This window comes from Loxodonta africana, chromosome 4 (genome assembly GCF_030014295.1).
Source record: "Loxodonta africana isolate mLoxAfr1 chromosome 4, mLoxAfr1.hap2, whole genome shotgun sequence".
In the NCBI taxonomy this organism is placed as follows: Eukaryota; Metazoa; Chordata; class Mammalia; order Proboscidea; family Elephantidae; genus Loxodonta; species Loxodonta africana.
Window position 1 is genome coordinate 129,323,830 of NC_087345.1, and position 14,957 is coordinate 129,338,786.

Consider the following 14,957-nt stretch of genomic DNA (forward strand, 5'->3'; position numbering starts at 1 on the left):
CAAAAGATATGAATAGACACTTCACTAAAGAAGACATTCAGGTAGCCAATAGATACATGAGGAAATGCTCACGATCATTAGCCATTAGAGAAATGCAAATCAAAACTACAATGAGATTTCATCTCACTCCAGCAAGGCTGGCATTAATCCAAAAATCACAAAATAATAAATGTTGGAGAGGCTGTGGAGAGATTGAAACAATTCTACACTGCTGGTGGGAAAGTCAAATGGTAAAACTACTTTGGAAATCGATTTGGCACTTCCTTAAAAAGCTAGAAATAGAACTACCATACAACCCAGCAATCCCACTCCTTGGAATATATCCTAGAGAAATAAGAGCCTTTACACGAATAGATATATGCACACCCATGTTTATTGCAGCACTGTTTACAATAGCAAAAACATGGAAGCAACCAAGGTGCCCATCAACGGATGAATGGGTAAATAAATTATGGTATATTCACACACTGGAATACTACGCATCAATAAAGAACAGTGATGAATCTGTGAAACATTTCATAACATGGAGGAACCTGGAAGGCATTATGCTGAGTGAAATTAGCCCGTTGCAAAAGGACAAATATTGTATAAGACCACTATTATAAGAACTTGAGAAGTAGTTTAAACTGAGAAGAAAACAGTCTTTTGTGGTTATGAGAGGGGGGAGAGAGTGAGGGTGGCAGAGGGGTATTCACTAATTAGATAGTAGGTAAGGACTACTTTAGGTGAAGGGAAAGACAACACGCAATACAGGGGAAGTCAGCACAGCTGGACTAAACCAAAAGCAAAGAAGTTTCCTGAATAAACTGAATGCTTCGAAGGCCAGCAAAGCAGGGGCAGGGGTTTGGGGACCATGGTTTCAGGGGACATCTAAGTCAATTGGCATAATAAAATCTATTAAGAAAACATTCTGAATCCCACTTTGAAGAGTGGTATCTGGGGTCTTAAAGACTAGCAGGCAGCCATTTAAGATGCGTCAATGAGTCTCAACCCACCTGGATCAAAGGAGAATGAAGAACACCAAGGACACAATGTAATTAGGAGCTCAAGAGACAGAAAGGGCCACATGAACCAGAGACTACATCATCCTGAGACCAGAAGAACTAGATGGTGCCCAGCTATAACCAATAACTGCCCTGACAGGGAACACAACAGAGAACCCCTGAGGGAGCAGGAGAACAGTGGGATGCAGACCCCAAATTCTCATAAAAAGACCAGACTTAATGGTCTGACTGAGACTAGAAGGACCCCGGTGGTCATTGGCCCCAGACTTTCTTTTGGCCCAGGACAGGAACCGTTCCTGAAGCCAACTCTTTACATGTGGATTGGACTGGACAATGTGTTGGAGAGGGATGCTGGTGAGGGGTGAGCTTCTTGGATCAGGTGGACACTTGAGACTATGTCATTATCTCCTGCCTGGAGGGGAGATGAGAGTGTAGAGGGGGTTAGAAGCTGGTGAAATGGATACGAAAAGAGAGGTTGGAGGGATGGAGCAGGCTGTATCATTAGGGGGAGAGTAATTGGGAGTATGTAGCAAGTTGTATATAATTTTTATGTGAGAGACTGACTTAATTTGTAAACTTTCACTTAAAGCACAATAAAAATTATTAAAAAAAAATACAACCCTGATGCACACCTTTCCTGACTTTAAACCAATCAATATCCTCTTATTCTGTCCAAACAACTGCCTCTTCATCTAAGTAAAGTTTTCTCATGAGCATAATTAAGTGTTCTGGAATTCCCATTCTTTGCAATGTTATCCATAATTTGTTATGATCCACACAGTCGAATGCCTTTGCATAGTCAATAAAACACAGGTAAACATCCTGCTGGTATTCTCTGCTTTCAGCCAGGATCCATCTGACAACAGGAATGGCATCTCCGGTTCCATGTCCTCTTCTGAGACTGGCCTTAATTCCTGGCAGTTCCCTGTCGATATACTGCTGCAGCCATTTTTGAATGATCCTCAGCAAATTTTGCTTGCCTATGATATTAATGATATTGTTCTGTAATTTCCACAATCGGTTGGATTACCTTTCTTGGGAGTAGGCATAAATATGGATCTCTTCCAGTCAGTTGGCCAGGACGCTGTCTTCCATATTTCTTGGCATAGACGAGTGAGCACCTCCAGTGCTGCATCTGGTTGTCGAAACATCTCGGTTGATAGTCCGTCAATTCCTGTTACCTTGGTTTTCACTAATGCCTTCAAAGCAGCTTGGACTTCTTCCTTCAGTACCACCTGTTCCCGATCATATGCCACCTCATGAAAGGGTTGAACATCGACTAATTCTTTTTGGTATAATGGCTCTATGTATTCCTTCTATCTTCTTTTGATGCTTCAAAAACAAAAAACAAAAAACCAAACCCGGTGTCGTCGAGTAGATTCTGACTCATAGCGACCCTATAAAAAAAAAAAGACTCATAGTGACCCTATAGGCCTCATTTAATATTTTCACCATAGAATCCTTCATGATTGCAACTGGAGGCTTGAATTTTTTCTTCATTTTTTTCAGCTTGAGTAACCCCAAGTGTGTTCTTCCCTTTTGGTTTTCCATCTCCAGCTTTTTGCACGTCTTTATAACACTTTACTTTGTCTTCTCAAGAGGCCCTTTGAAATCTTCTGTTTAGTTCTTTTAGTTCATCAATCCTTCCTTTTGCTTTAGCTGCTCAATGTTCGAGAGCAAGTTTCAGAGTCTCCTCTGACATCCACCTTGGCCTTTTCTTTCTTTTCAGTGACCTCTTGCTTTCTTCATGGATGATGTCCTTGATGTCATTTCACAACTCATCTGGTCTTCGGTCGCTAGTGTTCAATGCGTCAAATCTATTCTTCAGAGAGTCTCTAAATTCAGGTGGGATATATTCAAGGTTGTATTTTGGCTCTCGTGGACTTGCTCTGATTTTCTTCAGTTTCACCTTTAACTTGCAAATGAGTAATTGGTGGTCTGTTCCGCAGTCGGCCCCTGGCCTTGTTCTGATTGATGATATTGAGCTTTTCCTTCATCTCTTTCTACAGATGCACTCAATTTGATTTCTGTGTGTTCCTTCTGGTGAGGTCCATGTGTACAGTTGCCGTTAATGTTGGTGAAAGAAGGTATTTGCAATGAAGTCTTTGGTCTTGCAAAATTCTATCATTCGATCTCCAGCATTGCTTCTATCACCAAGGCCCTGTTTTCCAACTACTGATCCTTCTTTGTTTCTTTCGCATTCCAATCACCAGTAATTATCAATGCATCTTGATTGCATGTTTGATCAATTTCAGACTGCGGCAGCTGATAAAAATCTTCTATTTCTTCATCTTTGGCCCTAGTGGTTGGTGCGTAAATTTGAATAATAGTCGTATTAACTGGTCTTCCTTGTAGGCGTATGGATGGGTATTATCCTACCACTGACAGCGTTGTACTTCACGATAGATCTTCAAATGTTCTTTTTGATGACAAATGCAACACCATTCCTCTTCAAGTTGTCATTCCCAGCATAGTAGACTATATGATTGTCCGATTCAAAATGGCCAGTACCAGTCCATTTCAGCTCACTAATGCCCAGGATATCGATGTTTATGTGTTCCATTTCATTTTTGAAGATTTCCAATTTTCCTATATTCATACTTTGTACATTCCAGGTTCTGATTTTAATGAATGTTTGCAGCTGCTTCTTTTCATTTGGAGTTGCACCACATCAGCAAATGAAGGTCCTGAAAGCTTTACGCCATTCATGTCATTTTGGTGGATTCTACTTTGAGGAGGCAGCTCTTCCCCAGTCATCTTTTGAGTGCCTTCCAACCTGGAGGGCTCATCTTCCAGCACTATATCAGACAATGTTCCGCTGCTATTCATAAGGTTTTCACTGGCTAGTGCTTTTCAGAAGTAGACTGCCAGGTCCTTCTTCCTAGTCTGTCTTAGTCTGGAAGCTTAGCTGAAACCTGTCTTCCATGGGTGACTCTGCCGGCATCTGCACACTGGTGGCATAGCTTCCAGCATCACAGCAACACACAAGCCCCCACAGTATGACAAACTGACAGACACATGGGGGCAGATACAGATATGTATATAAAAATGCTCACAACTATACCTATATGCATGTACATGTACCCCCATACAACCTCCACACATAGTATCATACATATCTACCTGTATAACTACTCACAGATTTTTGGTTGTCATTACTGTTGTTGCAGAATTCCATATGTTATAGCATCTACCATAATTGTCCTTTGTTCTTAAGTATCATTCAATGTATTCAATTACCTTGGTCACATCGTGCTGGCTTCTCCAATTTTTTATGTTGCCTTTACCAGAAATAACTTGAGCCTACTATTTAGTAAGTGATTCTCCCTCTCCTCCCATCCCTGATAGCCATCAAAGAATGTTGCTTTCTGTGTGTAAACCTACTCTTTTTGAATTTTTATTCAGTGGTACTATGCAACATTTGCTCTCTTGCGATTGACTTATTTCACTCAGCATAATGTCCTCTAGGTTCATCCACGTTATGTTTCACACACTTTATTATTCTTTATCATTACAAAGTTTTTCATTGCAAGCACATACCACAGAATTACCCTTTCTTGGTTTTAGTGCTGGACAACACCAAATCAGCACAAAGCTGCTTGATTTTGCTCATTTTTTGTCCGATTTAAAACTGACTTAATTGGTTGGAGCTTAAAGTTTTGCCTACAGCTTTTTAATTTAGATGTAACAAGTTTGTGAGAATTGTGACAGAATAAACACAAAAAGGGATTATTACTATACTTTTAACATTATCAGCATCAGTTATTTTGAGAGAATTATTCTAATTTTTCAGAACCATGCTTTGTGATATTTAAGTCATTCATTCTTTTCTTAGTTCATTGACTCAGGAGTAAAAAAGTCAGTAAAGACATTTCCAGTGGAGGAAATCTAACCTCAAGTTACAAATGTATACATACACACACAAACACACACCACATATATAAGTATACATATGTGAAAAACCATTTGCCATTGAGTCAGTTCTGACTTATGGTGCCCCCATGCATGTCAGATTAGAATTGCACACCCAGGGTCTCTCCCTCTCTCGGTGTCTGTCTCTGTCTCAAGCCCTGGTGGTGCAGAGATTAAGTGCTTGGCTGCTAACTGAAAGATCGGTGGTTCTAACTTACCAGCCATGCTCCAAAGGAGAAAGATGTGGCAGTCTGCTTCTATAAAAAATTTACAGCCTTGGAAACCCTATGAGACAGCTCTAACCTGTCCTATAAGGTCATTATGAGTCAGAGTCAACTTGACGGCAATGTGTTTGGTTTTACACACACACACACACACACACACACACACTCATATACATCTACATATACACATTATGTATCTCTGGAGTCCTGGTGGTGCAGAGGTTAGAATCATCGACTGCTAACTGAAAGGTCAGCAGTTGGAAACCACCAGCAGCCCCGTGGAAGAAAGATGTGGTAGTCCACTTTCATAAAGAGCCTTGCAAAACCTTTGGCGTCACTATGAGTTGAAATCAACTTGACAGCAGTGGGTTATATATATATTTGTTTTCATTGTTTTTGTTTTTTACTTATATATTATTTATATATATATACACAAAAAGCTTTAGAAAATGAAAATCTATACTAACAAAATGACATGCAATGGTCATCTGCGTGGGTAGGAGCAGGAGGAAAGTAGTACTTGGGGTCACTAAGAGACTTTCTGGGGTGATGAGTGTGTTATTTACATTGATGAAGGATGAAGGTGATGTGTGAGAGCTTCACTAACAGGAGCCTGGGTGGCATAGTGGATAGAGTGCTCAGCTACAAACTGAAAGGTCTTGCTCCATGGGAGAAAGAAGTAGCAGTCTGCTTCGGTAAAGTTTACAGCCTTGAAAAGCTTAGGGAGCGGTTCTACTCTGCCCTATAAGGTTGCTATGGGTTGGCATCAACTTGACCACAACTGGTGTGTTCGTTTATCTGTTTGTTTAGTATGTGTTGAAGAGGAAAGGAGCAACATGAACTCACATAAACTGCTGGAGAGATTATAAATTTTCCCAAGCAGATTGGAATATAGAAGCTTCACTCTCTTTTATGACCTGTCCTCGTAAGTGTCATCCCATAACTTTGGCCATATTGTATTTCTCATACAGATCAACCTTAACAGAATATGGTTGATTATTTTAAAAGGGTGTGAATATCAGGAGGTGGGAACAATTAAGGACCACCTAGGAGGCTGAATATAGGAGTGCAGCCTTGGGCACCAATTATTTCTGCCCTTCCCACATGCAACATACATTCATCCCCTTCTGTGGCCCCCAAAAGTATCAACCTATTATATTATCAGCTTAAAGTCCAGAAACTCATGAGATTCAGGTTTGGATGAGACTCATAAGGTGTCATTCCCTAAGTGTATACAAATAAATAAACAACAAGCATTTATTATTTCACACTGTTTCTAAAGGACAGGAATCCTTAAACAGTTTAGGGAGATGGATCTGGCTCAGGATCTCTTGTTGCTGTCAGGAAGTCTGCTGGGCTGTAGTCACCTGGAGACTTGACTCTGGCTGGAGACTCGGCTTCCAAGAAGGCTCACTCACACGGCTTCTGGCAAGAGGCCTCATTTCCTTGTGACTTTCCATAGGAGGCTTCCATTCCTCATCACACAGTCCCCTACACGGGGTTGCTCACAACTCGGTAACTGCCTTCCCCCAGATCAAGTGATCTGGGAGAAAGAAAAGAGGCAGAATTCACACTTGGTTTTATGACCTAGCCTCAAAAGCAACATGCCATCATTTCTACTGCTGTTCTATTGGTCATACAGGTCAAACCTAATACCATGTGGAAGAAAATTATAGAAAGACACAAACACCAGAAGGTGAGGATTATTGGTGAAATCTTGCAGCCTGGTAACCACAGACCGATAATCAAAGACAAAACGGTTTTTTTACTGAAAAATGTACAGGTCCATTTATAACTGGTAAGAAATGACCTGGAAAAAGGTAAGGCAAAGTGGAGAATAGGGTTTGTGGTTTTATATCCTCATTTGTACTTTTTGACAGAGGTTGGCAAGCCGCAAACTATAGGTGAAATCCAACCTACCATCTGTTTTTGTATATAAAGTTTTTGGAACACAACCACACCATTTAGTTACTTATTGTCTATGACCTCTTTAGCAAGGCAATGGCTGAGCTAAGAAGTCAAAACAGAGACTAGCAAACAAAGCTGAATATATTTACTATACAGCATTTTCACAAAATGTTTTTAATCCTTGCGCTAAGGTATAAAGAAAATGCTCAAAACTATGAAAATGGAAAAAGATGTTTAGGTGTTCCAAAGATTTCTCAGGGTAAGATAATTGAAAGGAATCATAAAGCTCAACAGAACATACTCAGATAAACTTTCAATGAATTAAAAAAAAAAGTGATACACATGAGAAAGGGAATTTATGTAAGCAGTGGGGATCCAAGAGACATTCAGGAATAGGCTCCCAATGTCTTTCTTAATTGCACCAAGACATGCTTCATCTTTAGACTGAGCTGCTGATGTCTATGTGATAAAACTTGATTTCAGGAGAGCTCCAGCAGTGTCCAGCAGTCTCTTATACCCATCTAATCAGGTGGTGAAGAGTGGGTATCTAACTAGTTGTCTCAGGTACAAGCTATCAATAAGCAAATTGGCCCCTTTAAATAAAAAAAATAGCACACTATAAATTGCTTAGTTAGTTAGTTAGTTAGATGGTTAGTCAGTAGTCCACTGCCCTTGTATCGACCAGGAATCAGAGAACGATTTTAGGCATCCCTAAAGATAAGCAAAGAACTGCCGCAGTTCATATCGGTAAAATAACTCCATCCTTCTTGGGCACACTATGTGAGGTTGTAGATGTCACTGTGGACCAGCTAGGAATTAATATATTTGGAAAAACTGAATAGAGTTACTTGTTGCAGCATAGGTGATTTCAATTCTCAGCTATCTTATCAAGATTCAAAAGGCAGTGATTAAATTTAATAAAATGAGAAATAAAAGGTTTATTTTTTTTAGGGTCGCTATGAGTCTTATTTTTTTTTTTTTTATGAGTCTTTTGAGTCAGAATCCACTCAACGGCAGTGGATTTTATGCCTATGCTTATAATCCCATTTGAGAATGGCTTTTCTTTGCTATGTTAATGACACAGGATTAGTGTAAGGTGAACCTTGAGTCAATCCCATTTGAGATCTAAGAGATAAAACAAGCAAACCAGTGAGCAGAGATGGGGTAAGATATACACCAAGACACATGGAGATTTCCAAGGAACTGGGAAGCAGAAGCTGAAGGAACAGCAGCCTTTCTCCAGAGATGACGGAGAAACACTTCCCCTAGAGCCAGCATCCTGAATATGGACTTCTAGCCTCCTAATTGTGAGGAAAAAAATTCCTGTGTGTTAATGTCACCCACTGACGGTATTTCTGTTATAGCGGCTCTAGATAATAAGACAGCTGATGTGGTAGGAAATACTCTAAGATGGTCCCAAAGAGTCCTGCTTCCTGGTATAAACGCCCTCTGTCACCTGCCCCACCTAGAGTGAGGGTGGGACTTGTGGATAGGATGGAATGTCACTCCTGTAACGAGATTAGGTTACATGGCAAAGGTGAGAAAATTTTTCAGATATAATTAAGTTGATTTTGACTTAATCAAAAGGGAGGTAATACTGGCTGGGCCTGCTCTAATCAGATAAACATTTTAAAAGAGATTCTAAAGGTCAGAGATTGAAGAAATCAGAAATACTTTTCTTCTGGCTTTGAAGATGCAAGCAGCCATGATGTGAATTGCCTATGGAGAGAGGTAGCCACTGGTTGCTACGGGTAAGACCAAAACACGAGGAATTAAATTGTGCCAACAACCTGAATGAGCTTGGACAAGACCTCCAGCTGAGCCTTGTGTGACCCTGAGCAAAGGACCCAGATAAGCTGTTCCCTGGTTCTGCTGAATGGAAGCTGTAATAACAAACATGCTGTTTTAAATTTCTAAATATACAGTAATTTGTTATACGGCAACACAAAATAGACACAGTGGGGACAACAGGATTAACTTACATCAGTGTAACCTGACATGTGGCAATCTTATTTTGGGTGTGTGAGTGTGTTTTCCACATTTTCTAACCTCTCTTCGCTTTGTCCTACACCCAACACAGAGATATTTACACAACTAGATACTACAATGTACATTAGCCCATTGTAAAGAAGAGGAAAAAATAAACTGCCTTTGCCCAGAGAATATATGAGAGATTTCATGTCACATTGGGGAAAAAAAAAAAAAAAAACAGCTGATAGAAAGCCCTGCCTATAAAAAAATCCTCCCTCCCCCCTTACTGAAGACCATAAAAGATGAGAGGAAGCGTTCAAGTGGGCCTGGATTGAATGCATCTAATATAAAGTGATCAGGCTGTGAGAAAGATACTCTCCCTTTAATGGCCAATGTCTACATTCAAGTCAACACCTTCTGTTATCAGTGCCCTGAAGTGATGTGGAAGCTGAAGAAACGTCTCAACTGTAACTGGGAGGCAAGAGGAATTTTCTTCTTCCAGTGGAGATAAATTTTAGCATGAATTATCCTCTAAAACGAGACATCTCCCATCCTATTTAACACCTTCTGTTGCCCCTTCCTCTTGGAACTGTAATAAATGTCTGTGAGCTCTCAGATATGGCTTAAAACACCTGACAGAGTAATGACATGAAAGAGAACAACCTTGCACCTATACTTGGATGTGGCTAAATATAAACAGTGATATTTCTCTTGCTCTTACAGAGAAAACCACTATAAACAGCAAAATCAAACCAGAAAACACCGCCTCATGGGAGGAGGACAGGAAGATGGTACACTTGAGATGTGGCAATTGATTTTCATTATATGCCTCTATATTATTTTTTTGGTTTTTACTTTAAAAGTGTATTACTTTAAAAACACATAAGCAATAAAACCAGAAGGCTGTAAATATTCAGAAAGTGTCATACATAATTTCTCTAGTCAGATGTCAAGCATTTTAAAATCCGCATCTTTCTTTAGACAATTTGTGTGCATTTTTCCTAAGCAAATCATCATAGAAGAGCATGAGGAGTTCAGTATTGTAGTCCTATTTATTTATACTATAAGAAATAAAATCTAATAGGTTCTTTCCTCTCCTTGTGTCATGGATTGAATTGTGTCCCTCAAAAATACCTGTCAACTTGACTAGGTCCTGATTCCCTATACTGTATGATTGTCTAGCATTTTGTCATCTGCTGTGATTTCCCTATATGTTGTACATTCTATCACTATGATGTTAGTGAGATATATTAGTGGCAGTGGTGTTGAAGGGATCTGCAAGACTAGATAGTGTCTTAAGCCAACCTTTTCCGAAGATATAAAGGAAAGAACCTAGCAGAGAGACATAGAGTTCTCATACCACCAAGAAAGCAGCACCGGGATCAGAGAGCCTCTTTGGACCTGAGGTTCCTGTGCTGAGATGCTCCCAGACCAAGGGAAGACTGAGGACAAGGACCTTCTTCCAGAACCAACAGAGCAAGAAATCCTTCCCCTGGAGCTGGTGCCCTACATTTGGACTTCTAGCCTACTGGGCTGTGAGAGAATAAACTTCTCTTTGTGGTATTTCTGTTATACCAGCACTAGATGACTAAGACAACTTGATCCTTTTTATATTGAGATCATTTATTAGATACTGATTGTTTTCATTTAATTGAAATATAAAAATATAAAGCATGTCAATCCAAATTGATTAAAACGCATATGCAACAGTCATGAAAAGAAATTGCTTTTGGTGGCTGTTAGATCAGGAAGATACCAACCAGGTCCCAGCATCAGACCTGATCATTATTTCCACCCTTTTTTTTTTTTTTTTGACTCTCTCAAACAACCATCAAAAGGTAATTTGATCTACTCACGAAAAAAAAAAAGAAAAGAAAAAAAGGTGAATTATGTAGTATTCGATGCAAAACTTTTAGGAAAAAACTTTTTTGATTGATTTGAGAATAAGATCTTCAATGCACGTGTAAATGACTCTCTGACTGATGGATAAGCACGAGGCAAGAAAGTTCTGGGCACCCTCGACTACTTGGATTCTCATTCCCCTTGCAAAATGTGGAAGCAATCATATTGAAAACACATTTTTCACAGTAATGACCAAAAACTTCAATTATTCTTCAGAATTTAGAGTATTGTGCATAAGAGACAAAATTTGTTTTGCTCTGAATCTGGATAACACATGTGAGGAAACTGTCATCTAGCATATAGCACTAAAACTTTCAGCTCTAAGCAAACGTATTAATTAATTAATTAATTTCCAGAAAGATCTAACAAAAAGCATTAAAAATATTTTTACTTTTAGAGTGGTGAAGACGGGCCTTCCTAATTTAGTACGCCATGTGAAGCACTGAAATAATGTCGATATATATTATTTGGTGTTGTAAGTTTTACTTAAATTTGTGCAGAGTTAATTTGCAAGAAAAGATGCATGATACTATGAAATTACAATACATTTAATATTTAACACATAAAATAAAATCTAAATATTCATAAGGTTCTTTATTTCGATGCTTAATAAATTCAAGTATAGGCGCAGAAATTTAATCAAATTTTAAAACACATGGATTCAAATATGTACAAATTGTATGATAAGTCAAAAACTGAAAAATATTTAGACCTAAGAAGTAGATAATTAGTAACAATATAAGAGATAAAAGGTAAACCTGAACCTGCATTGCTCCCCGACCCCAAGAAACACTTAAATATGCCGATGCTTACAGATAAAACCATGTTTCTTCTTACAATCTTGATCCACAATAGTACCGCTTGGATTATACACTATGCAGATCTGTGGATTTAGAGGTGGAAACAATGGAAATCTGTAATGAAGACAAAAAAATTTGCATCTGGGAAAAGGGTATGAAAACGCTCAGGTGCGATGATGATTCAGATTAATGATAGAACTTTCAGAAGCATTTCAATGAGATATTAACATACTGAATCATCCTTTTTTCTTTAATAACCATGGTTTTCAGATTTGAGATTACGCTGTTGCACAAACCTTAGTTACTCCCTCTTAAATAAATAGTATTGGGACTAGAGACTTTTTGTTATTGTTCTTGCCTTTGTTAATCATTTTGATGCATAATAAACTTTTATTTTGTTTAAAAATGCATTACTTGATTTAGTCTGGAGAAACAAATCAGAGCTTATAATTCACCATTGTATTATGTGGGAAATACATGTTTGGGAATGAAAATAAGATTCAAAGTTTACAAAGGTACAGGAGATAATCTCAGAATGTTTGAAACATTGGAAGTATGTTGAGAATTTTGGCTCCACCAGAAAAAAGAAAGGAAGGCATATCCTGCTGTATCTGGACTGCCGGGACTGCTGAGTCAGTGCTCGTGTGTATGTGAGTATGTGAGTATGTGTGCCTGTACGGGCACGTCTATGTGTTTGCTCCAAGGAAAAATGGAAACAAAAAGTCAAAAGTTATTTTATGGGCCCAGAACACTAAATTTCATGTGACTTGAGCATGAACTTGAATTTTCTGGATTGGCCTGCAGTTGTATTCTGCTACACTCTTCTCTTTCTGTAACCTCACGCCCTGGGCATGTGATTACTGCAGTGCTCCTGGGTGTTACCTGCACTGATGTGGTCTAAGCATAAACTCAGGAAGCATAGAAAAGGCAGCACCAGGCTGCCAGAAACTTACAGATCCCGGGAGAGAGCAGAGCCGTCCTCCCACAGCCACGCACCACGTCTTTCGTTATAAGTGAGTCCAATCCAGTAATAAAGTCCACCGGAGATCCTAGAGTTCTGTTTGGAAACAGAGACAAACACTGTAATCTAATTTAAATGTACTCTGGGAACAGTGTGCTTTTAAGAAAGTTAATGTCAGAGCGTCAGAATCAGCCTATCAATGGGACAAACGGAATTCGTTATTGACTTCTAATTTAGAAGGAAAGCTCTGTGGCTCATATTTCTTATTTAACACACCCATTCATTTATGGAGGAAAAATACCACAAAATCTCACCAAAGGTCTAAAAGCATTGTTATAATTATATAGAAAACATTATCTATTCCGTGAGTTAGGGTTCTCGTGAATGTACCCTTTACAGGGGTTCAGAAACCACAGCCTGAAAGCCTGTAAAATCAACACCATCTCAAGGGGTAAATTTCCTGGGTATGACCTAAAAAAAAAAAAAAAAAAAATACCTACTCAGCCTTTATTCAGCTCAGTCTCTGCATACATCTAGGGCAATTCATACTTTTTCTTTTTTTTTTTTTTTGTTAGGTGCTGTCAAGTTGGTTCCAACGAAACACTGCCCGGTCCTGGGTCATCTTCACAATTGTTGTTAATCTTGAGTCCATTGTTGCAGCCACTGAGTCAATCCATCACGCTGAGGGTCTTCCTCTTTTTAGCTCACCCTCTACTTTACCAAGCATGATGCTCTTCTCCAGGGACCGGTTCCTCCTGATAACATGTCCAAAGCATGTGAGACCAAGTCTTGCCATCCTCGCTTCCGAGGAGCACTCTGGCTGTACTTCTTCCAAGACAGATTTGTTCGTTCTTCTGAGATGCCCTGGTATATTCAGTGTTCTTCAGCAACATCATAATTCAAAGGCATCAATTCTTCTTGGGTCTCCCTTATTCATTGTCCTGTATTCATGTGCATGTGAGGAGAATGAAAATATTGCGGTATTGGTCAGGCACCCTTTAGTCCTCAAACTGATACCTGTGCTTTTTCAACACTTCAAACAAGTCTTTTGCAGAAGATTTGCCCAATGCAACATGTCGTTTGATTTCTTGTCTGCTGCTTCCAAGAGCGTTGATGGTGGATCCTAATAAAATGAAATCCTTAATAACTTCAATATTTTCTCTGTTTATTATGATGTTGCTTACTGGTCCAGTTGTGAGGGTTTTGGATTTCTTTATACTGAGGTATAATCCATACTGAAGGATGTGGTTTTTGATCTTCATCAGTTAAATTCTTCAAGTCCTCTTCACTTTCAACTAGAAAGGTTGTGTCATCTGCATATAACAAGTTGTTAAAGAGTCTTACTGCAATCCTAATGCCACATTCTTCTTCATATATTCCAGCTTCTCAGATTATTTGCTCCACATACACTTGAATAAGTATGGTGAAAGGATACAGCCTGAATGCAACCTTTTCTGACTTTAAACTATACAGTATCCCCTTGTTCTGTTCAAACAGCTGCCTCTTAGTCTATGTACTGGTTCCTCATGAGCACAATTCAGTGTTCTAGAATTCCCATCCTTCATAATATTATTCACCATTTCTTACGATCCACACAGTCAAATGTCTTTGCACAGTCAAAAAAAAAAAAAAAAAAACACAGGTAAACATCTTTCTGGTATTCTCTGTTTTTGGCCAAGACCAATATGACATCAGCAATGATATCCTTCATTCCACATCTTCTTCTGAATTGGGCTTGAATTTCTGGAAGTTCTCTGTTGATGTACTGCTGAAACCGCCTTTGAGTGATCTTCAGCAAAATTTTACTTGCATGTGATGTTAATGATATTTTTCAACAAGTTTTGCATTTTGTTGGATCACTTTTCTTAGGAATGGGGCTATAGGAATTTTCTTAGGAATTGGTAATTTTTATGACCATTACCCTCTATATTGGCCCTTCGTTGTATTGCAGAAACAAGAAAGAAGCTATATAATTATAAAATAATTTATAAACTCAATTTAAAGAACTAAATATTCCAAAGTCATTTAGTTTGTTCTTTGAATAAAATGAGTTAAACAATGATCTATTACTTTGAAGCCATCCAGAAAATTCCTTTGACTTCATCTGGCACATTGATTTTATTCCTAGATGTAGTTCTTTGAGAAATTTTATGTACGTTTTATAATGATTGCTTCAAAGTACAGAGAGTTAATGATCATTGTTTAAATATGACCACCATTTACTCTCTGATTAAAGACTTGGTTCAAATCTTCAGCTTACTTAGATATTATGTTT

At 38.7% G+C, this 14,957-nt stretch overlaps 1 protein-coding gene across 1 annotated transcript in view; it reads right to left on the reverse strand.

Moving 5' to 3' along the window:
- Positions 1–13,033, reverse strand: part of LOC100661029 (natural killer cells antigen CD94-like) — a 35,799-nt gene extending 22,766 nt beyond the window's left edge. The window contains exons 1-2 of the mRNA XM_064284618.1: positions 12,675–13,033; positions 11,735–11,835 (exon numbers count right to left, since the gene is read on the reverse strand). The gene's annotated coding sequence lies outside the window, so the exon portion shown is untranslated. The remainder of the gene's footprint in view (positions 1–11,734; positions 11,836–12,674) is intronic.
- Between the last annotated feature and the right edge of the window lie 1,924 nt (positions 13,034–14,957).